Below are 23822 nucleotides of genomic sequence, written 5' to 3'. Positions count from 1 at the left end.
TGGCTTCCAGTGACACTGAGTAGGCAACCCAAGTTAAATATTTTACTGCAGATGTTGCTTAGCGTTCTTAAAATTATGTGCTTTAATGAGGCAAAGAAAGTAGCTGCAGAAAGATATAAATCAGAGAAGCTGCCAGTATTTTCCACCAGTGCATCAAGCTGATCAGATGAGACATTTACTTTTCCCTATATTTTCCCCATGTCTGTGGATGTGGTTGTGCCCTGTATTGTTAACTTAAAAGAAAAGATGGGTTTGAAACAACACCAATGATCCAAATACTCCTCAATTCAAGGGGTCCAAATCCAGCTTTTGCAGCCAACTGCTGTTTCTACAATTGGTCAAACCAAAACCTTGGATCTGAATCACTTTGGAAGGGAAGGAGGACTTGTGGCACCTTAGAGACAAACCAAATTTATTTGAGCATAAGCTTATGCTCAAATAAATGGGTTAGTCTCTAAGGTGCCACACGTCCTCCTGTTCTTTTTGCGAATACAGACTAACACGGCTGCTACTCTGAAACTTTGGAAGGGCTTCATCACCCAGATCCCAATTTTGCAAGTCAAGCAGACTCAGGCCCCTTTTCTGATTAAAAGTATTCAAATATCCTCCCTAGCATCAGCGACACGTAGGGGGGAGCATGTGGGGTCAAGTGCCCTCCACACCCCCCACCCCCAGATTTCTGCTTGGAGGGCGGGGGGGGGGGGGGGAGAGGCTCTGTCCTCCTCTCGCTGCCCCCCGTGGCACGCTGGCCCCCCGGGCCTGGGCAGGGGCAGGACCAGCCGGTTCCCACGCCGGCCGCTCCGAGTTGCAGCCCGCCCTGCTCCCTGTTGCTCCGAGCCCGACGGCCGGGGACTTGGGGCCCGGGCCGGGAGCAGAGGGAGCGGGGCAGGCGGCCGCCGCGCTGCACGGGGGCAGGCGGCCGGCTTCAGCGCCGTGCACAGCGGCCCCCTCCGCTCCCCGCCCGGGCCCGGCTGCCCGGGCGAGCGGCCGCGTGTGCCGGGTCAGAGGCGCCGCGGGAGAGGACAGAGCCTCTCCCCAGGCGCCCATGTGGAGACCATCACCGCTGGCTTCAGCTTTCTAGCAGGAACTGGGCAAGTGTTGCCAGCAACCCCCCCCCGTAGTGGATTTGTTTCCGATGCATTTTCCCCCGTGGACTTTCATTTGCTGCAACTCTTGAGATTCAACAAGTTTTCCGAGCAGAATGGTTTGGACACAGTGAATTTCAGGCTTGCAAACGTATGGCGGCTTGCGGAAAGCCCACCTCACATTTGCAAGCGTGCGGGGTTTTTGCCCAAAATATTTAAGCATTTATCTAATCAGGGAACAGAAACAATTCCATGTGACCTCTGACCGAGCGCAGCTGTACGCTGCAGCTCACATTTCAAATATTCATGATGAAGCCATTGAGCGAACAATGTCTAAAGGTATTTATGAGTAACAAATAAATTAGAGGAAATAGAGATCTTCTCATGGTTATTCCCCAAAAGAAGCTAAATTCATTGAGAGCATGTATTTCCATGGGGCGTCCCTCCTCTCCCAACCCATGGACTGAAGCCAGCAGGAAACAGTTCAGGCCGGGTCCGATGGGTCTGACATCATCAGACTGCTGTCTGCAGATTTTGCTCCGACCATTCTCCTCCTCTCCCTTGTGCTGATTTGCTGTTTTGTTTCAACCTTCCCTCGGGGTTTCCAGCCCACTCCTTTGTCTTTCCATCTAGCTAATGACCTCCTACCATAACGCCACCAAAAGGATTGCAATAACAAAACACTTCCGCCCCAAATTGCAGAACCGAGGGGACATTGGCAGCTCCCAGGTGTTCACTCTGGTGTCTGTTCTGCCCCTTTCCCCTGTCTGTGTCTGCCTTGTCTACTTAGAGTGTAAGCTTTGGAGGCAGGGGCTGTTTCCTGTCATATGTGTCTGCAGTTCCTACCACAATGGTACCCCATTCTTAGTTGGCTTTAAGTACTACCTTAATAAGCAAATCAGCTCAGCTGTCCTTACAGCACACATTAGAGGGTCACTTGGTGGGACAGAACTCAAACAAGTTGTTTCTGTTTGGAGCTGGACAAAATGTTTGGCTGAAAAATGCAGATTCAGACTGAAATATTTTGTGAATTTGTGTTGATTTTGAACAAAAAATCATGATGTTGTCCAATATCAGTCTGGGGAATTCTGAAAAAATTGGAAATTTCATTTTGACAGTTTCTTAATGAAATATTTTGATTTTTCTGTTCAAAACGATTTTTTGTTTCAAAATGTACTTCAATTTTATTTATTTATTTTAAATTGAAATGTTTTTAAAAATGGAAATAACATGAAGGTTTTTTGACTTTTCAAATCACCAAAAATATTTTTTGAATGTTTTTGGATTGACCCAAAATGTCGGAGTTTTTTTCCAATTTTTCAGAACTGCCAGCAAACTGAAAAATCAATTATTCACACAGCTCCACATCTAGTGGACAGAGAAATCCTTTTCCAGAGGGCAAATTTACCAAAAGCAAATGTAAGGAGACAAAAAGTTAAAGCTTGAAATAAAATGGACACAGTAAATGAATCTGACGAAGTGGGTATTCACCCACGAAAGCTTATGCTTCAATACGTCTGTTAGTCTGTAAGGTGCCACAGGACTCTTTGCCGCTTTTACAGATTCAGACTAACCCGGCTACCCCTCTAGTAAATGAAGTGACAATTTCAGTTTGACCGGCACATGGGTAAAACCAAACAAGATTTGTGAAAGTTTGGTAATCTCTTGCTCCACAGTTAGCCTAGAGATTTGGGATGACCTCCTGGCCTTCTGAAGTCAATGGGAAACTCCTTTTATGCTTTTATTAGTCTTAACCTTTGGTCCGTGGGCATTGCTTTACCAGGCATGCTTGTACTTTGGGGCAAGACTAGTGTGTCAGTAACATGGCCGATGACGGGGTCTCGATCCCCAAGCGCTGAGTTTGGCCCAAGAGCCACGACTTTGCCATTGCTATAAAGCTCCTTTGACTGTATTTTCGAGCCAGGTAGATTTAAAAAAGGAATCAACTACCACCTCCTGGTAAATTACTTGAACTGTCTTAGCAATATGGAAATAGGCTCCACTCAGAATGGGAATATATGGAACATGGGCGTTTAAAGGTACATGTGGCGTCCCGCTACCCATTGCTTACCACAGCCTGACACCATCTGAAATTATCTTTTCAAATTCCTTCCCTATTTAATATGTGCCAAAAGCCTGCTTCATAGCCCATCCAAGATATCTTCCCATTGACTTCACTGAGCTTTGGATCAGGCTCCGGATACCTTTTTCTCCACATTGAGCCCTGGCTTACAAATAAAAATCTACTCCAAGGCATTTTGCTGTGATAACCCACTCTCAGCATGCGGATTGCATTAATACTGTAGACCAAGCTATAGCCGATCGCTGTTCAAAACTGTTTTTTCCTGCACAAAAGAGCTTCTAATATCCCTTTTTCCTTCACACAGTCTCTGCACTGTGTATTTGGTTTGCAATCTATGCCCCTGCTGCTCCAAAGGTTCCACAGGCCAACTCGGCCACAAGCATTTGTCTCTGTGCCTCCAGAATCTCATCTAGTCAGCGGTGCAAGCAGCCCATGTAACGTTTTATGTTTTGACAGTTTTATAACTCTAAATTTGCACCTTATGGAAAACTCTGACAGTCAGTGATTAATTGCAGCTCTGGAATTTTTCTTATGATGTCTTAATATCTGAATATGCAGCAGACCATAGCAGAGAGGAGAAATAAAAATCTGTAACAGAATACTCACGGACAGTTTGACTAGACATGTACTTGCTCATGCCTCCCACCCTAAATAAGGGCTTGCAAAAGAGATTATTACATTTGCCTTTATTATTTTTTTTCTAAGATGCAATGCTATTTTCTACATGTCTGGTTCAAATTAGGTACTAGTTTGAATGGAAGAACATAAGCGTGGCCATACTGGGTAAGACCAATGGTCCATCTAGCCTAGTATCCTGTCTTCCAACAGTGGCCAGTGCCAGATGTTTCAAAAGGAATGAACAGAACAGGGCATTTGTCAAGTGATCCATCCCGTTATCCATCCCCAGCATCTGACAGAGGCTTAGGGACACCCAGAGCTTGGGGCTGCATCTCTGACCATCTTGGCTAATAGCCATTAATGGACCTGTCCTCCATGAATTTTTCTAAGTCTTTTTTTAACCCAGTTACAGTTTTGGCCTTCACAATATCCCCTGGCAGTGAGTTCCACAGGTTGATTGTGTGTTGTGTGATGAAGTACTTCCTTTTCTTTGTTTTAAACCTGCTGCCTATTAATTTAATTGGGTGACCCCTAGTTCGTGTGTCTGATAATTCTCTTCTTTATCATGGTTTCAACCAGTTCATCTAGTACTGAAGTTAGGCGTACCAGCCTCTAATTGCCAGGATAGCCTCTGGAGCCTTCTTTTAAAAATGGGCATCATGTTAGCTGTCCTCCAGTCATCTGGTACAGATGCTCATTTAAGTGATAGGTTACATACCAGAGTTAGTAGTTCTACAGTTTCATATTTGAGTTCGTGCAGAACTCTTGGGTAAATACTATCTGGTCCCGGTGACTTACTACTGTTTAATTAATCTATTTGTTCCAAAACCTCCTCTACTGGCACCTGAATCTCGACAGTCCCTCAGATTTGCCACCTACAAAGAATGGCTCATGTGTGGGAATCTCCCTCACATCCTCTGCATTGAGACCAATGTGAAGAATTAATTCAGCTTCTCCGCGATGGCCTTGTCTTCCTTGAACGTTCCCTTAGCACCTCGACCATCCAGTGGCCCCACTGATTGTTTAGCAGGCTTCCTCTTCTGATGTACTTAAACATTTTTTTGCTATTAGTTTTTGAGTCTTTTGCTAGCTGCTCTTCGAATTCTTTTTTGGCCTGCCTAATTATACATTTACAAGCCATTAAACCATTCAACAAAGGTATGTTGCGGTAACTAACCAATCTCTTTCTTTTTCAGTTTTCAAATCAGGAGCCTGTAGAGTACGTGTCTTACAAGCACTTGATTAGTTAAAAGGTCTAATTAAGAGCTAGCAGTGCAAAGCACAGATTTGTTACTTGTAATCGTCTCTTTCTTTCTTTGAAAACAAAGCCGTAAAATAATTTTTTTAAAAAATCCTGCTTTGACATTGCTTTTGTGCCCATGTCACTGGTACTAACATAAGCTGCTCCAGCAGCTCTCCATGCTGGTGCAACAGCAGGTCTGCAAACCCCAAGTATGCAAAAATCGTGAGTTGCCCCTCCTCCCCATCAGAAGAAATAGTAAATAACAGAAATTTTGGGTTCCTTTTATCTGCCTTTTGGATTTTTGAGCTTTTAGGTCACACTTGGGTCATATTTTTCAGTTTTTTCTCCACAATCATGAGGGCTAGAAAATCTCTTGGTTTCTTTTTAAATGAAAAGGTGAGCTTCTCACAATCACAAGACTCCAGGAGCTGGGATTTCAAGAAAAACACCAAATATTATGAGACTTGCAGTAAAATCATGAGCAGTGGCAGCGCGGCTAGCCGTCTGTCTGTTTGCCAGAAGTTGCAGAATCAAAGATTTTGATTATAAACTGGAAAGTCAAAATTTCCTTTCCCCCACGGATGGTGTTTTTACTTGACTGAGTTTGGACTGTGGATTGGCATTGGCACTTACCGGAACAATGCATTTGGGATTCCAACACAACAGGAGAATCTTCAGACAAACAAAAAAGAACTATGTTTATTCATTCCCCCTTCCCACTTCCTTGGTTTTTTGGGTCTAAGCTACATGCCCCTTTTAAAGCCTACATCCCAGAGTGGCTTTTCCTGAAAACAGCAGCTAAGACTTGAAATTTATGTGAAACGTGGTATCCTTCTGGATTAGAAAGTGGCCTGTGTTCTGATCACGGTCATTGGTCTTGTCTACTTTTCCCTCCTCTCTATCACATGTTTGTGGGTGTGTACAAGTGATGGACAGTCCTCATGCCATTATTATTATTATTTATTATTTTATTATTATTCATTTGTATTGCAGAGGTCTCTAGGAACCCGAGTCATAGACTAGTTCCCTGTTATGCTAGACCTGTACAAAGACATAACAGCATCAGTGAGTATCCATGAGGAAATATTTTTGGTTAACATTTGAGCAGCACTCAGATGGCTTCCTCTGGACTCAAGTAGCGTGTCTTCATATTCCAGGCAAGACAACTGACCTTGTCCCTAGTGGTTAGGTTGAAGGGTACTTCTCTGTGCAAATAAGGTTTGTGAGAGGGTTAACTGGAAGTGCCTCCCGTTGTCTCATGGAATCACAGACCACTGTGGTTCCAGTTACGAATGACGTTCCTACATCTGATTTATTTTATTTATTTTATTGAAAGTGATCATTAGAATTTTTCCAAACTAGAGTTGGAAATTATACTGTAATGCAACATCTTCCCTTTCAGGTTTCATTAAGGTTTTGTGTTTGGGGTGAAGGAAGAGGGCGGGGCAATGCTGGATATAAAGGAATTCATCCATAAAAGGAAAATGTTATTGTATGTTTTGATTAATACATATGGCGAGCATATATACGTATAAAGTGTGCATTAAACACCAATAAAATGAAGCACAAATATTATAACAGTGATATTGCCTAAATTGGCCTATACCATAATCCTGTTCACTTATGCTAAATATTCCATAACACCTTGCAGAAGTGAGCGTTTGGCATAAGCAGATAGGAAACTTGTCAAAATCAAGATTCATTTGTTTTATGTCTTGGTACAAGCTAGGGAAGTACCTTCATGGACCAGAAACTAGAATACTAGTATCCAGAACAAAGATGAGGAAGGAACAGAACAAGAAGTGAGAGAATTGGGACAAACTGATGGGTTGGCTTTTAGTGACACGTAAAGAGAAGTGTAACTTGTAAAATTATCCTATAAATAATACCAGCTGAAATGTGTGACTTTGGGAGCACACCTTCTGTGTAAAATCAACGTAACAAGCTGCTCCAGACGCCTTCCCGGAGAATGGTATAATATAGAACCTTTCCCCTGTACCATGTTATTGTTGGCTTAGAGCAATAAACCGAACTGACACTGGTTATTTGGTCTCTTGAATATATTTCATAATGAACCAAAGTGTGGTCACACAATTGACTATACAGTTTATCAACCTATGCAGTGTCACCAGCTATAAATATTGCTGATGTGTTGGAGCCAGATCCTGCTCTCATTTACACCACTGCAAATCTGGAGTAGCTCTCTTGACTCCAGTGGAGTCACTCCAGATTTACACCAGTGTAACTGGGAGCAGAATGTGGCCTGCAATCTAGTTGAAGGGGCTGCGGGGACAGCAGTTACCTCTTTCTCTCCCTAAATAATAAGTAAGTCTACTTGTGGCTAGAAATGAGGTTGGTATCCGTTACGGGGCACAGTGGCCCCGCATTGGTATCGCGGGGGTTAACCCTTCCTGCCTGGCAGAGGAAGCCCCGCCCTGGAAGCCTTGCTGGGCATGCTCCAACTGGGGAATAAGTATAAAAGCCTGCAAAGGTGCTCAGTCTGGGCTGACCACCGGAGGAGAAGGAGGCGCACCGCCAGCTCTGGAGGAGGGACAGCCAAAGCACCCAGATCCAGAGGCCAGCCAAGCTGGGATGCACCCGACGCCCAAGACGGAGGTTCCGGCCGTAGGGGATGGACCGGAGGACCCCCCGCCAGGAGTGGAGAAGGCGACATTGAGGGTAGGAAGTGACCCAGGGGCATCTTAGAGACAGGCAGCGTCAAAGCTGCACTGAGGCGTGGCGTGTTGCGGGCAGATCCCCGCCGAGCTGGGCGCGAGGGGAAAGCCCGCCAATAGGAGAGCCCTGGGTTGGGACCCGATGGAGAGGGCGGGCCCGGGTCCCCCACCTCCCTCCGCCCCCACCATTGGGATACACTCCCCCACCTGCGAGGCGGATTGTATGGACTCCGGCTGCTAGGCCACACTACCCCGCTTGCGAGGGGGATTGTATGGACTCCGGCCTCCAGGCCGCACTGCTCCAACATGGGGAGCGATTTATGTGGACCCAGTCGTCAGACCACACCGCCCGATACTCGGGGCGACACATGGACTCAAGCCGGTAGGTCCCACTACTCCGACTAAGGGGCGAGCACAGGGAGACTGGCCATTGGGCTACATTGGAATGCCCTTACAGGACGGGCGTGGGAACGTAGGCGTGGCGAGGCCCCGACACCCCATCCACCCCCGCCACAAGGGAGCGCGGCAGTGCCGGATCCGTCACAGTATCACAGATGGGGTTAGTCCTCTTCACATGCTTTATTCGTACCATGAGGGCGGGAGTGGGTGAACATTTAAATAAGCCACAGTAAGAAGCTGCTGCTGCTATGTTTGTTATTGTAATACGTGCTTCATTTAAAAAAAAAAATAGCACCAAGAACTTCAGTGACTGGTGTTGTGCTCTGCAGTGAATGCTCTTTTCCAGAAAGAGACCTTGTGGTAGTGTTTTGTTTTGTTTCCTAATCATGAAAACACCCAAAGGGCAATGAAATCTACACTGGCATATACGGGGGACATGATACAAGCTGTCCTGTTTGGGCTTGTCTTGTGAATTAGTATTTAACAAAAATAAATACAATAAAAAATTGGGCACATTTTTAGTGGTGTTAATAATTATTTATTCTTTGAATTCTGGTCGCAAATAAGATCCCTGATCATGGACCACCCCTGTTGTGCTAGGCGCTGTACAAACACAGAACAAAAAGATGGCACTTGCCCCCAAGAGCTTCCAATCTAAATATAAGAAGGGAGACAACAGGTGGAGAGAGACAGACAGGTCAGGGAGGACAAAAAAATAATGAGGCAATGATGCCTTGTTCAAAAATTGACAAATTCAATACTAGGAATGGACAAATCAGTTTGGCTGAAGTAAAAAAACAACCCAATAGTCCAGTGAACATGGTCTAAAGAAGGTGGGACTCCATCCTTTTTCAGCATTCTTTTCTTCCTTCCACTCCTTGACAAAATGTTTCGAAGTCTGAGATGGTGGCAAAGCTAGTGTGGTGAGGAAAGGACAAATAGGTCAGCAAAACCTTTAGATACTCATTTTTTTACAGGGTGGTTTCAGTTACATTTCCATAGTTCCTAACGCCAACATAATGCATTATAGGGAAAGACAGTAAAACAAGAGCTGGTTGCATTAAGATTAAGAAGCCAGTGGCAAGGGAAATTTAATTGTGCTCCTTATCAGTTAGTGGGCAGAGCTAGCGTGGTAGTAGCATGAGCATGAGTCACTTTGCCCTGTCCCCATCTCCAACCTAAATGGATTTCTCTTTGCCAGATAAGAGGGAGAGGAAATTGAGCTTTTGGTTTAATGCCCATTGCAAGCCGAGACTTTCAATTACACCCAATTGTGTAATTCCAGCTAATAGAAACGAGATGGAAATGTCAATTCACTTTGTTTCTCACTTGCTTCTGGTTGGACCTGGGCCATCCTCCCAGATGACAGAAGCTACAGTTCTGTTTTATCTGCAGATCCCTCTTGGCTTGCAGGCGGGTTTTAAGTCTGCTCGAGCTTACATGTTCCCAGCTACTTCAGGAGACCGTGAGTGAAAATGTAGCATTGAGCCTTAACCGGAGGACTTTACTCGGGGTGGGGCCTGTTGCTGAAGCAATCCGTGGCATGATCTGATTGCAGCTGCTATGACAGAAGGAAAGACTTCTAGGTGGAGCTGGGCAGAAAGCAGTCACTCCATTTTGCAGAGGGTTTTGAGATTGTTTCGTTCCAATTTGGATGGAAAACCAGAAATGCTGAAATTCTACACAAAATGAAATTACAGTTCTTTGCCCAGCTCTACTGGGCGCCCCAGGTAAGGGGCATTTAACTCATCCTACATCAAAGCATGAGTGAGGAGGTAACTTTACGTTATGGTCTCTTGGTTGGAAAATTGTTCTTCAGCATTTACTCTTGGAAATTACTTTGCACTGGTTCTTGTCATGGTAAGCTGCCAGGGCCCCTGGAAAGCCCAGGAGCCTGGACTGCTGGGGAACTGGGAGCCTGGGAGCAAAGACTTACAAGTTCTTAGCTCCCCATCGGCACTCCAGGCAGGCTGCTGAGGACCGGGCAGATGAGCTGGCAGGAGACCACACAGGTTTTGAAACCTGCCTGGCAGGCAGGGTTCCAGGAGAATTTTGTCAAAATTGACACGGTCCCAAAAAACATTTTGATTTCAACAGATCAGAAAATTCTGGTGAAAAAATGTTTCATCTAAAATCTTCTGACCAGCTCTATGATAGGGAATTCCCCCTATGTTGTACTCCCCCAGACTGCAAGATGGGTCTCTTCCCCGCCTAACCCATCTGGAAATGCCAGTGAAACAGAGCACTTGTCCTGGATTTTAACTCAAAAAGACAATTCTCCAGATCTTTACTTTTTCAGAACTAAATGTTACCTCTCCATTGGCTTTAAAAGCTTTGTTTTAATTATCAGGACTGTGCTGGTTTGTGAAAAGCTTGGATTGTTGTTAGATGTGGAAAAAGTGAAATATGCTCTTTGACTTCATTCCGATTAGCTCATTTAATCAATAAACACTCTCTCCTGCTTGTGAACCCAGCCTCTGGGTATCTCTTAGTACGAGGTCTTAAACTTTGCATCGTGCTTGATGAAGAAATCCTGGAGTGTTTTATAACAATAATCATCTGATTTTTATAGTGCACTTTTTATTTAGATGGATCCCAAAGCACTTTGCAAACTAGATATACAAAATTCATTTCATCCTCCACTGAAATGCACTGATCTATAGGGTGGAATGTAGCAGCTGTCCAACAGCATTCCTCAATGCTATCTGGTGTTTTGGGGGAGAGAATGGGAAGGGTATCATAACCATTTGAAACTGCATGGAGAATTTGGGTGCACCAAATGCAATTACCTGAACTGAAGTTTGGCCAGGTGGATGCGGCTAACTCCCACCCTGTCTAATGTTGCAAAAAATTCCATGATATCTTTTATGACCGTGAGTAATCAGGGTCTTGATTTTACATCTCATGTCAAAGACCACACAGGGCCCCCTAATTACATACTCAAGCATTCTTTCAGTACTGACTCAGGGCCAGATTCTGATCTCATGCTGGCACAAACCAAGAGTAACTTGCTTTGGGTCTGAATGCTGCCACCTCCTTCTGCCCTGCTCCTGGCTGACTTCAGGAGATGTCTTCAAGTTGCTGGCTTTGACACATTTATTCTCCTTTGCCAGCTTGGTTATGCAGAATGCCTCTTGCCGATCCATTAACTCATCTGCTAACAACTACGGCCTTCTGAGTTAAAATCTCTCAGCTAAAACAACCACCAAAGGCATACTTTTCTGAGATCTGGAGTTGTTCCTGATGTGCACCGGTAACGTGAGATCAGAATGTGGCTCTCCAAGGGAAGAATGTCCCTGACTAAATTGCTATTGTCACTTTCTGCAGCCCTCCAGGTATATCCCCGGAGGAACCTCCCATCCAAACACCGAACAGACCCAATCCCAGGAATGCGTTACTGTTCCACATGAGTGACGGAGTCAGAAACAGGGCTGTACTGTGAGATCACAGTTTAAGATGTTGCTGAAATGCCCAGTGGGACTTGCTGGTCCAGAGAAGCAGCCTGTGGTCATTGGCTAAATAAATAAATAACAAGGTCTCAGAAGTTACACCAAATCTCTGCAAAGGATTTGCCATTAAATATCTTTGTGACGGCTTCCTCTGTTGGAAGTAACTTTACCATCAAGGCTGGAACATTGATAATCTGGAGCAGAGTAGAGATAAATTCCATCTTTCTGTAAAATCATTCATTCATTTTTGATTGTTCCAACACTTCCAAAAACAGTCCGTCTCCAGCTATTTTGCCTGAAACATATTAACTTGGAAAACTAGCTTTTAGCAAAAGAGTCAATGGATCAGGCAACACCAAGAGGTAGTTGCATAACAAAGCAGAATAAACGTGTCAAAGCCAGTAATTTGAAGACGTCTTCCTTCTGCAAGGCGAAGGGCAGTGGTGGGAGGTGGCTTGTATTTCAGACCCAGAGCGAGCAACCGATCCCAAATTCACATACAATACTTTGGTAATTGAGTTAAGTGTATAAAATTTCCTGAAATAAAAATACGCCTTGTAAATTCTTGCTGCGTGTTATGAATGAAGGCAGAGAGACCAGCTTTAACTCCTTTAGCATTGAACTCATCCTACACTAAAGGATGAGTGAGAAGATAAGTTCTCTTTGTTAGAAAACTGTTCTTCAGCGTTTACTCTTGGAAACTACTTTTCGCTAGTTCTTGGCTGTACAGGCCTCTAGGTAAAGGAGTCTACTATGCAGCTTATACTGCAGCACTTTTATTATTACCGATTATTTATGGTATCACCATATCACGATACCCCATGTGAGCTAGGTGAGTGCTATTGTGTCCGGTTTGGAAATCTGGCTGAGACAGGTGAGCCGGAACATCTACACCACAATTAAACAGCCCCTTTGCCCGAGTCCCGCGAGCCCAAGTCAGCCAGCACAGGCCAGCTGTCTAATTGCAGTGTAGACATACCCTGAGAGCTGGGAAAAGAACCCACGTGCCCTACTTCAAATCCTTTCATAACTGGAGGAGGGGGAATGGGGAAAAGAGGAGTTTGCTAAGGTCTTCAGAGAGAGCAAATAAACAAATGCTATTCTAATCGTACATTGGAGAATAGAATTTTAAAATTGTTTCTTGGGTTCTTGTTTCTGTGCATTCCTAGGATGAGAAGGCCATTGAGATGCATTTCTCTTGCCCTGTGAATGTCTGAGAGACATTTACCACCACTGAATACTTCTGAGTACACCCATAAATCTGCAGCATGGTGTAGACCCTAACTCAGAGGGGAGTCTCTGGACTCAGCCTTTCTCTGGCTGAGTGGGGGCTTTTCTGAGCAGTGGCAGCAAAAGCAGATTGTGTAAAAATGATGTGAGCTGCTTTTGTGACGGAGATTATGCTGAGATCACCAAACTCATTGCATGCAAGAATGTAAACTGGGGTTGAGCCAGCTTCCCTCTTTCAAACCTTATCTGGGTGACCTATTTAGCCCTTTTTTCCTCCTGGCAGTTCTGATAGCTTTCTGAATTTCTTTGGGATGCACAAAACACGCTTATCTGTGGCATAAAAAAGAACAAGCAGAGAGAGGTAATTATTTTCCTATGTGTTACTGTGCACTAAATAGTTTTGCAAAACAGATTAAATCCTCATGAAGATAGAGAGTCAAAAAGTGAACAAGAGATTAAATGAATAATAGGGGAAAATTAAATGTTCTTGCTGTTGTCATTTAATGGGAATTTCTTGACTGTGCCTACAATAACTTTTGGGAAAAAACTACATATATAAGTATTTTTCAAACTGAAACCAGATGGGGGAATCATAGCCTGTTTTTCTTTGTGGGAGGCTATGTTTTCATGGTACGCAAGTAACTGGAGGCACATTAAAATCAAATTTGGCTTTCAAGGCTTGCCCTTCCTATCTTTTTGCAGGAAGGGCCGACTCACGATGTTATGAATTTCAGATTGTTGCAGTGGGAGGGGATTCTTTGGAGGAGGGGCTGGAGATTTCAGAGGAGGAAAGTTAACTATTTAACCACACCAAAAAAAAAGCGAAAGATGAAAGTTGGGGAAGCCCGAAGTCTGCCTCGAACTGTCCCGTCCCAATTTTTCAAGGGCAAAGGCCTCTACACTTACTGCTGTTGTTGTTTTAACTACAAACCAGAGACTGCTAGGCAATTCTCAGTGCCGATAAAATGTATGATCCCTGCCCCGAGGAGCTGACAGACAATCTCAGGCCGATGCAATGAGAAGGTGACAAGGCACTGGGGATGGGAAGAAAAGAGGAATAACCTCGGTAAGCCAGTAAGACAAGGCAATGCTTCAGCAATGGCTAGGGCAACCCAGGGTGGATCACAGGAGGTTTTTCTCCCGCCTGAGATAAAAGAGACTGAAAATGTAGAACGTTTGATTCAGACAGTTCTTTGTGGGTGTCACAGATGTAGTGGGTCTCCAGGAGGGCTTGAAAAGAGGAAAGAGTAGCAGCTTTACAGGCCAGCCCAAGAAGGGTGCTCCAGGCGTAGCGGTAGGCATAGAAGAGAAGCAGAATAGTGGTTGTTAGTGAAACAACTTTACTCCCTGATTTTCCCTGGGTCGTTTGCACTCTGGGTTTGTCATGGGGACGGCACTGGTTACGCTGGTGGTTAATTTGCTAGTGCTGGAGAAAGACCAGTTGTCCTGACTGGGCAGCTGCTCATCCATCCCAAAAGCTCTCCCGTTGGGGCTCTACAAAGTTCTCTTATTCCCCACCTGCGAGCCCCTCTCCCCTCAGCCCCCCTCACACTCCATGTGAATTGGAGGCCAGAGGGAGCTAGGGGGACAATCCTGGTTGCAATGCCACAAAGACACAGGTGACACACAGCTCTCCGCATGACATCTTGCCCCTAATGAAGCCAGTGGAAGCTTTACTGTGGCTGGAGTCAGGATTTCACCCACCATCTTCTTCATCAAACCCAGCTGGTGCATTGTGTCTGATTTCCCCCAACCAGCGGAGACTTGGACTACAAAGAGAGTGAGGTGGCCGAAGCTCAATGCGGACAAGCTAGAGCTGATGGTGGTAGGATGGGGAAGCATCTTGAGCTCGGTGAGATTGAGGGCTGTTCTCTTTTTCTCAGTACGAGAATTCACCTGCCTCTTCTCCAAGAGATGTCCTGTTTGGTGACATCTTTGAACTCCCGCTTGCTCCCGGATCACCAAGTGAAACCTGGTGGCCAGCAACTGCCTTTTCTCATCTGTGTGTAATACAACCCTTGTGACCATGGGAACCTGGCAGTGAGTTATCGATGCAGTGAAAAGCCAAGGGGTTGGGCTACTAAGAGATACCATTCAGAAGTTTCAGCTGAAACAGGATGCAGATGTTCGCCTGGGATAGCTGCAGTGAGTGCAGTGTGCCAGTTCTCAAATGATTACACTGGTTACCTCCTGGCTTCTATGTGCAATGGCTTGGCATTGATCTATAAAGCCTTGTAAGGCTAGGGCCCTGTCTAAGAAATCCTCTTCCTTCCCCACTGTGCCATTTGAAGTCAGCTGAGGAACCATCCCCAAGATCTGAATAGCTAGAGGCAGGATCTTCCAAGGGGAGGAACTGTACTCTCCTGGTTAGGTCAACAGCTTGATCGCATTGATCTGTGACATATAGAGGACTATGGATGAAAAGCGCTATATAAGAGCGAGATTATAGTGTTCTGCCAGTCTCTTTATTTGCAGGCCTTTTGCTGGGGCAAAGCGAGTGGGAGTTTGTCATTTATGTTGTGCGAGAGAGGAATTTTGTTTGGATTTTTTTCCCAGTGATCAATGTAATTTGTGCCCTGTCTCTTAAAAATTGATACCTGCCCCTAGTGGCCTGGCTACTGGACATGTGTAAGTTACTATATATATATATATATATATATATATATATAATGCAAATAAATATATGCATATGCCCCAGTACTAACTAGTGACCACATCCACGTGATTTGGTGTAGCCTGCAAATTCACAGACATCCCTAGACTGAGTTTAACTGTTTACAAGCTATTGTTGCTGTTCCTGCTGGACAAATATACAGTCTGTTACAAGGACTATGAGCTGCTCGTACCTACTGTATGTTTACAACAATCTCGGATTTAAAAAATAAATAAAAAAATAAAAAACCAGCCAAACAAAGAAGTGTAACCCTGTAAAAGAGTTATAGGGGAAGGTGTCCATTTTCTGACAGAGGGGTTTGGTAACAGTGCAGGGGACAGAAATATAAGGAATAATTGTTTTTGGGCCTAGAACCAGGAAAACTACTTTTCCAAATTAATCCAGCGAGAGCCATGAATCCACAGTATTTCATATCACACTTCATAAAACTCCAGTCATAATCCATAAAACTGACATTATTAGATTAAAAACCTCAGTTCCTCCTATAAGGAGCTTGCTCATTAGACATGCTGTAGTTTTATAACCTTAAAGTTCCTACCCAATTACCATGATTAATACTGTGCTTTAATAAAAAAAAAATCACCATGGGGGTTGGTACCATCTGTTTGTTATAATTGTGCATTTCAATATTGTCCAGCAAAAGAGAGGTGGACACTTAGTAAATACAAGTTAAGCACCAAGCTAAAGATGGTACAGTACAGAAGTAGGTAAGGAGAGGAAGCAACATACTGATCTTGATTGTCATGCATTGTAGGTATAAGCCTTTAAAATAGTGTAAAAGGAGTATTGGTTGTTATGCAGGATGTATATTGAACTATCATTCTTTACACGTCTGATGACAAAGGGACAATTGTTCCATCTGCACATAGGTAGAATAACATCTCTATAGTGCTTTCCATCCATAGACCCCAAACAACTTTTCACAGGAGGCGAGTGTCATTATACCCATTTTACAGATGAGGAAACTCAGGCTCAGATAAGGAAAGTAACTTGCTCAAGGTCAACCAGCAGCCTAGTGGCAGAGCCAAGACTAGACGCCAGATCGCCTGCAGTCCAGCTCAATGCTCTATCCCCTTAGGTTATTGGAGATATTTGCTCTTCCAGCTGTGAGATGAATTAGGTTGGTTGATACGCTGGTGCTCTCTGGAGGACAGATGGAAGCTTCCCTCCAGAGCTTTTTCTTTCTCTGGGAGGAGAAAGTAAAACATGAAGAATTAAGAAGTTGTGTGGAGAAAGGGAGGATTAGATCAATGTGCTCTGGCAGCCAAAGCAAATACTGGTCTGAATCATGAGGATCCACTAACCCCAGGGTATCCTGGGCTTAAAGGATCAGAACTGCCGAAGACAGTTGCTACTCAGCTGACAAAGCTTCAGTCTTAGTGTTGGCCAGACACATCTGTCACATAACACAACCTCTTTCCAGAAGTGGCCAAGAAGCCAGTCGTTAGGACAGCCATCAATCGTAGAGGTTGAAGAAATGACAGTTTCACTGATCACTTAATTGACTTCCAAGTAGAAGTTGTTGTTTTTGGCCAACCTCAGGATTAAATGGTATTTGTGCCCCCCGGGAAGGGTATAATATTAACCATTTATTGAATTTGTTCACTGATGCCTTTATGTTAATCAAATACCCAATTGTGATCCACAAGATTCAATTTGAGTAACTCAAGTGAAAAATTTGTCAGGTTCATAATTCCACCCACAGACCAAAAAATGCCAAACTTATATTATTTTTGAATCCCTTGATTTTTGAGGGCTGGTGGAAATAAGATATTTTTGCTTCTGACTTCCAAGCAATAAAGAGAGGTGAATCACTACCGAAAAAAATACATGTAACAGACCACCCAGTTGCTACTTATAAAGCTGTAAAGTGATCCTGTGTCAAACTGGCAAACCGGAGAATTATTTTCTTAATATTACCGCAATAGTGCAAGGAAAATCAAATAAAAAACAAGAACATGGTTTCCTAACAAAGTAGCTAGGTGAGAAATACATTAATGAATACTGGCTGATTAATATCCATTGAACTTAAAGCTAAACCACTCATGGATCTAGAGTGAGAACTGCATACATATTTGCTGCTTTGACGACTACATGTTACATCCCAGGAACTTACATGTGTATGTCATTCAGAACCAAGTGTGTTGTTTTTTACTAATTCTGAGTAATTATCCAACAAGGGCTGAGAGTAATTTTGTTTACCAAAAAGCAGTTAAGACTTTTGATATGTGCTATAATTGGGCATGGCTCACCCCTTTAGGATTCTGTCGCACTGCTCCTTGAATGTGCTGTCAGCATTTTCAAGCATTGCAACTTGCAAATATGGACATAAAACTATGCCAATGTCAGAGACAAATAAATGATATGATTTTTTGTTTTAATGAGTAAAGTTAAATTATTTTTGATAGAACATCAGCTGAAAGGCCTCACACCAATAATATGTGTTTTATTAATGTTTCAATGGTGGAACAGGATTTTGGAGACCACCAGTGACTCTAGAATGTAGGGTCCCAATGGGAGTCTGAGTATGCAAAACAGGAGAACTTGTCTAGGAAAGAAAAAAGCCAAACTGGATGAGCACACTTGAGGATACTGCATAGGGAAAATCAGGGGACTAGTAATAAGATATTCAGATAATTCTGAGAAGGTCTTATGGTGAAGATGCTGGATTGGTATTCAGAAGATCTGCTTTCTGTTCCTGATACAAACTGTCGGTGTGGCCTGGAGAAACCCTTAGTTGTCTTGTGCTTAAGTTTCCCGTCCGTAAAATGGAGATAATTCTCAATTTCTCCCATCCTTCGTCTTGTGTATTTTCTTTGTAAGCCCCTCAGGGCAGGGATAGTGTCTGTATAGGGTCTAGTACAATGGGCTCCCATCTCAGTTGGAACCTCTAGATGCTGTGGAGTAAAGTTTAATAATAACAGTGACCTCTAGGTCATCAGTTCAAATCTAGCCCATGTCAATAGTGTCATTTTTCTCATCTGACAATGCTCAAGTATACATCTAACATGGTTGCACTCCTCACCACTGAATACACCTGCACAACTGGCCCTAACTGGAACCCTTGCTGACACTCTCGAGAGGAGGCTAAGGATTGAATGGGCCTTGAAAACCGAACCTCTCACCCCCATTATAATCCATCTCCATGAGGGTCATGTTGGCAGGGCAGTGTGCAGGAATCTTTAAAGGCAATACATACAAAATCACTAGATATTCCAATGTCTAGAGACAGGGTGGTAATATGATGCAACCTTGGACTTCCAGTCTCTAGAAAGCATGCTTTGACCCCCATGCAAATCATGCTCTAAAACAGCGAGTAAACAATTCACAGGAAGGTAAAGCATGGCTGCATGAATAGAGAAACGTGCTTAAAAATAACACTCCCAATCAAAGTTATAACTTTCAGCCCAGCTGGGGGGATGGGGGAAATTCTCATTAGCTGATTTCAAGTCTGGAAAATCAGTGACTTTATTACGTCGGGGGCATAATTTTTCAATCCATTAAGTCAACTTTATAACCTTTATTTTTTTTATGGGTAAGATGGTGGGGCTGCGGGTTTGTGTGTGTGTGTGTGTGGTAACCAAGGAACAGCTAGTTAATTAGCATAACTAGGGCTAAAACATGACTAACGGGACAAGAATCCAAATCAGTCTCAAAACTCAAACAGTTCTAAACAGGCATCATCTGCACTTCTTGTGGAGTCTGAGAAATTGTTTTATGCCAACACGCTCAGTCATTTATAATGTTTTCAGTTTTGAAGGACTGGCTGGGCATTTCAGCCAGGCAATTGGTCCCATGAAAACCCAGATGTGTCTCAATGGCAACTGTGTTATGATTGGCTCCGTTTATCATGTTGTTATGCTGGCATTTGAGCAAAATTTTAATGTCAACTCTGTGTCTGGTGCGAGTTCGTGTCAGCAAGGCTGGATAGGTGGTGATTGATTCTTGTCCAGGAACATGGAACAATTAAAGATTTTCACTGCTGTAGGCTAAAAACCACGTTGTTCTGTGCTGGAGAGTGAAGCAGTGCACTTAATGGCATCTTCCAGTAGAGTTAGAGTCTGGATTGCGTTGCAATATCCTTTAAAGGTTAATGGGCCAAATCGGCAGCTCGTGTAAATGTGCGTGGCATCATTGACATCAGTGCAATGCCACACACAAGCTGAATGTCTGGCCCTCTTAACTCTTTCACTTTTATGGTGAGGGTATGATTATTGTCTCTAGTGATTGTTAGCGAGAGCACCAATTTGGATGCCTCTTGAGGCATATACATAGGAATTGCCAGAGTGGATCAGAGCCAAGGTCCATCTAGACCAGCATCTGGTACAAGAACACTGCAGTAACCGATGTAGGATTATCCGTCCCATATTTGCTCTCGTCCTGGTCCCTATCAGTCAAAAATTGGCATAAACCTGGAGCGTTTTCAAGAAAGGGGAGTTCTCCAGTGGGTTCTACAGATTGAAGTGTGATCTCGGCTATATCTATTGTGCAGATCCAGGTTGTGTCCTTTGTGTCTGATGGGTGGCTGCTGCTGTGATCATTTCCATTGTCCTCCTGTCTTCAACAGAACGGTGCTCACAGTCAGGCACTGCTGCTGTATGCCACTGTTCACCAACTCATGCCGTCAGCCGCGTCGCGCAGGGGTTTGTTACTGTAGGGTTCTGCACGCGTGCAACGTTGTTATGGTACCAAAATGAATGCCGTAAGTCTTCTGAGGTGGCTTGACGTGCCAGCTCCCTAGATGGCTCTTCGCGCCTTAAAAACCTGCTGTAGTGACCCTGTGGCATCAGGCTCCGGCTGCTTTATTATCTCAGGGAAGCAAAGGCTTTAACACATGCAGAGAGAGAACAGCAGCAGACATAATGGCCTGCTCCAGTACTTCCATCTGAGGACCTAACCGTGCTTCTCAAACACCATTCGAAAGCCTCACGGCCCCCGAAGCCCTGCATACAAGAGCTGTGCATGCAAGAGGGAGGATTTTACTGCTTCTGATCACATACCACATTTCCTAATAGGGCGCCCAGTCCCTCCTCCTCAACCGTGGATCCAGAGCCCCGGAGAGCCGTGGTGCCCAAACTTTTCCTGTTGCTCCCGACTTCACCAGGAATGGATTCTGCACACACACAGCCACTCCGTTACTGCACGGTCAGTTCAGCAGAGGAGCTTGGGCTGACGGCAGAGCTGGGGTCAGAACTGAGGCGCTGGAGCTAGAGGCAGAGTTGGCCAGGAGATGGAGAGGGAATGAGGGCAGAGCTGGGCTGGGGACAGAGCAGGAGGCAGGGTGGAACTGCGACTGGGGGCAGAGCTGGGCAGGGGGCGGAGCTGCAACTGGGAGCGGAGTAGAGTTGTGGCTGGGGGCAGAGCGAGGTTGGGTGGCGCTCCCTTCCCACCCCACATGAGGGCTGGCCCAGGCTCCACCGTGTGCCCCCCTTCCTGCCCCCCGAACGTTTCTTATCCCCACAGTTCGGGGACCGCTGCCAGAGAGGGTTGTCTGGGAAGTCGGGCTGTTAGTGATGGGGAGTGGCACACATGCATGTCTACCCTTGGCACTCCGTCAATGAACAAAGGTGAGCTCCATGTGCGAAGCGGGTTCCTCAGTCTATACCTGGTCTCACTCCGGCAAACTCCTATTCACTGCAAAGGGAATTAAGGGCTCATTTGCACATGCTGTTGCACCAGTTTAGAATATGGTGTAATTCTGAACAGATGTAGTTAAACTAATAAAAAGTCTGTGTGGACACTCTTATTTTGGTTTAATCCAGGCCTGCTTCCGTTTAGCTTAAATTAATTAGGAACAGATTGAAGACAAACCACGGTAAGCCTCTAAAATAAGTGTGCACATAGGGGTTTGCACCAGTTTCATGGAACCCATGCAAGTTTCTGTGTAGACAAGGTCTTAAGGATCTCAGGATTTGACCTGAGGGTTACATGTGTTTGTATTTTCACTTGTGATAAAACAGGGAAATTATTTCATTTTATTTCATTTCAAATTATTTAATCTTATTTCATGCTGCCCATCAACCCTTTTCAATAGTTACCACTAAGCACAGGAAATAAGTGCAGTACCACAGAGATGCCACTGTTTGGTACTTGTTCACCTGGTGATTCATTCCAAATTGTAATCATCTAGTCTGACCTCCTGTATAACACTGACGAGAGAACTTCCCCGAAATAATTCCTAGAGCAGATCGTTTTTGGAAAAAAATCTTGATTTAAAAATTGTCAGTAATGAAGAGTCCACCAGTTCCAGTTAAAAATGTATATCCTGTTTCCCTTCTGAATTTGTCTAGCTTCAACTTCCAGCTGTTTGATCATGTTATACCTTTCCCTGCTAGATTGAAGATCCCATTTTTAAATATTTGTTCCCCATGTAGATACTTAGAGTATAACCAAGTCACACCTACCCTTCTCTTTTTTAAGCTTAATGGATGGAGCTAGAATGATGCTTACTGCTCAGTAGTGCGTAACAGAGCAAAATTCGGCCTTCACTGGCAGCTGTGCAACCCCAGTGACGTCAGGGGGGTTTCAGAGTGGGTAGCAATAATAATGATGAAGAAATTGTCCTGTGTGTTCAGTGGTATGTGGAGTTCTAATGAAAGGCTCCAAATTTGGGTTTGTAATTCAGCCTGAGCAGAGATGTAGCTCCATTTTTTCTGTGGCTGACCCATGAAAATGGCAAAAAAGTGACATCATGTAACTTTAAGGCTGTAAAATAAAGCCATATGCTCTGAAGGCATGTGATTCATGACCACGGCTAAATGGACTGTGCCCAAGAAATAACTGCTTTATGCTCATTAAGGTTGGCTGGGGAACTGGGTGCAAGAAGGTGCCTTGGATTTGCAAATCATTGTAATGAGAAGAAAAAATATCCTGTGTCTCAAAAACCTGTCCCAATATATACAAATATTTATGCTCTTCCAAGAGCTTTGAAATGTTCCCACCTTTTCTGTTCTGCATTACACATGCAAAACATCCTCATAAATGGGTAATAAAAGCTCAAATAAAAAATACCTCTTAGAAAACACACATAGATATTTAAGGGCTGTTCTTTAATTAGAAGTGCCAAAGTTTTCCTCTAGGGTTTCTGAAACCTTGGTTTCACTGACAGGTGGGTGTAATCAGGAAGTAACCACACAGACAATCAAACATGGAACCAAACAACAGCATAGTCACAGAGGTGAGTAGGGAAATCAAGTCACCATGCACGGGAGATCCTTTTTCCCACTGAAAGTAATGGCAGAACTCACTTTGAGTGTCCGCGGGAGCATGTTCAGGCCTCTAGAGTGGTGGGTTTTTTTGCCATGTCTTTGGTAATCTCAGACAAGAGGAAGTTCAGCAGAAAAACGTGTGCAGGGCTGTGATAACACAGTATCCAGGGTTTTCGTGTCTCTGCCCCTGTGCTGCTATTGGGTGCAAGTAGATAGCTTCTGAGACAGGGCTGTGCTCACTGTTGTTTCAAGTACTTTACTGTGGTACACGCTCTGTATGGTATTACAGTATACCCTTTAGGGGTGTTTCTCCGGTGAGTGGTCACCCCAAGAAGAAAAAGTGGTTACTTACCAGTGATTGTAGTTCTTTGAGGCGGTTGCCTCTAGAGCTGTGGGGAAAGCCGGGGCTGTTGCAGGGGAAGTGGGTGCCTGAATGCCCCCTCATGTCACCAGACATTGAGTGTACGAGGTTATGTGAAGAAGTGCCATCCACGGCCACTCAGTTCCTCCTTCTCCGTGACTGTAGGTGGAGGAAGCCCAGCCATTTCCTCGCTGTCTGACGTGCCAGACTCCTAGCTAACCCTTTCCAATAACATTCCTCAACACACAGGGACACTTTTTTATTGTGGTGTTTTTAGTGGTTTAGAGTAGCAGTAGGGTTGCAACTATCACTCAATGCCAAAGTGCACGTGGGTCTCCAGTTAAAATCAGCTCAGTGTACGGTCCCTCCACAGCCAGGAAATAGTGCCAGGGGAGCCTCCTTTGCAGTGCAGAAGCTACCGGGCACAAATGTTTATACATATTTTTAAAGTAATTTTTTTTTTTAAATGGGATCCACTCAACATTTCCATGAGCTTGAGCAGGTGAAAGACCCTTTGGCACAGGGCTGTCTGGCCCTGCCTTCAAGATCCACCGGTGACAGCAAGTGAAATGACGGTTGAGATTTGAGCTCTTCCCCAAAGGATGACCACAATGACTGCAGAGATTTCTCTACAGGTTGGCAGGGCGTGTTTGGACTCCCAGATACTTGGTTACAGTCGTACCATTCCAAACCAGTCACTGCAGCTGTAATTATCATTGTACCTAACCTTGTTTCAACAGAACAAGCCATTGTGCACATGGACGTTTCCTTTCCTCCTAAAGACAAATGCTGTTGTA

General features: G+C 44.4%; 1 protein-coding gene across 2 annotated transcripts in view; it reads left to right on the top strand.

The window, feature by feature from the left end:
- Nucleotides 1-23822, top strand: part of LMF1 (lipase maturation factor 1) — a 349536-nt gene that overhangs the window by 273782 nt on the left and 51932 nt on the right. The gene's annotated exons all lie outside the window — the stretch shown is intronic.

This window comes from Lepidochelys kempii, chromosome 10, assembly GCF_965140285.1.
Source record: "Lepidochelys kempii isolate rLepKem1 chromosome 10, rLepKem1.hap1, whole genome shotgun sequence".
NCBI classification, from domain to species: Eukaryota; Metazoa; Chordata; order Testudines; family Cheloniidae; genus Lepidochelys; species Lepidochelys kempii.
Note: the sequence above shows the minus strand (reverse complement) of the source record. Positions and strands in the feature narration are given on the sequence as shown.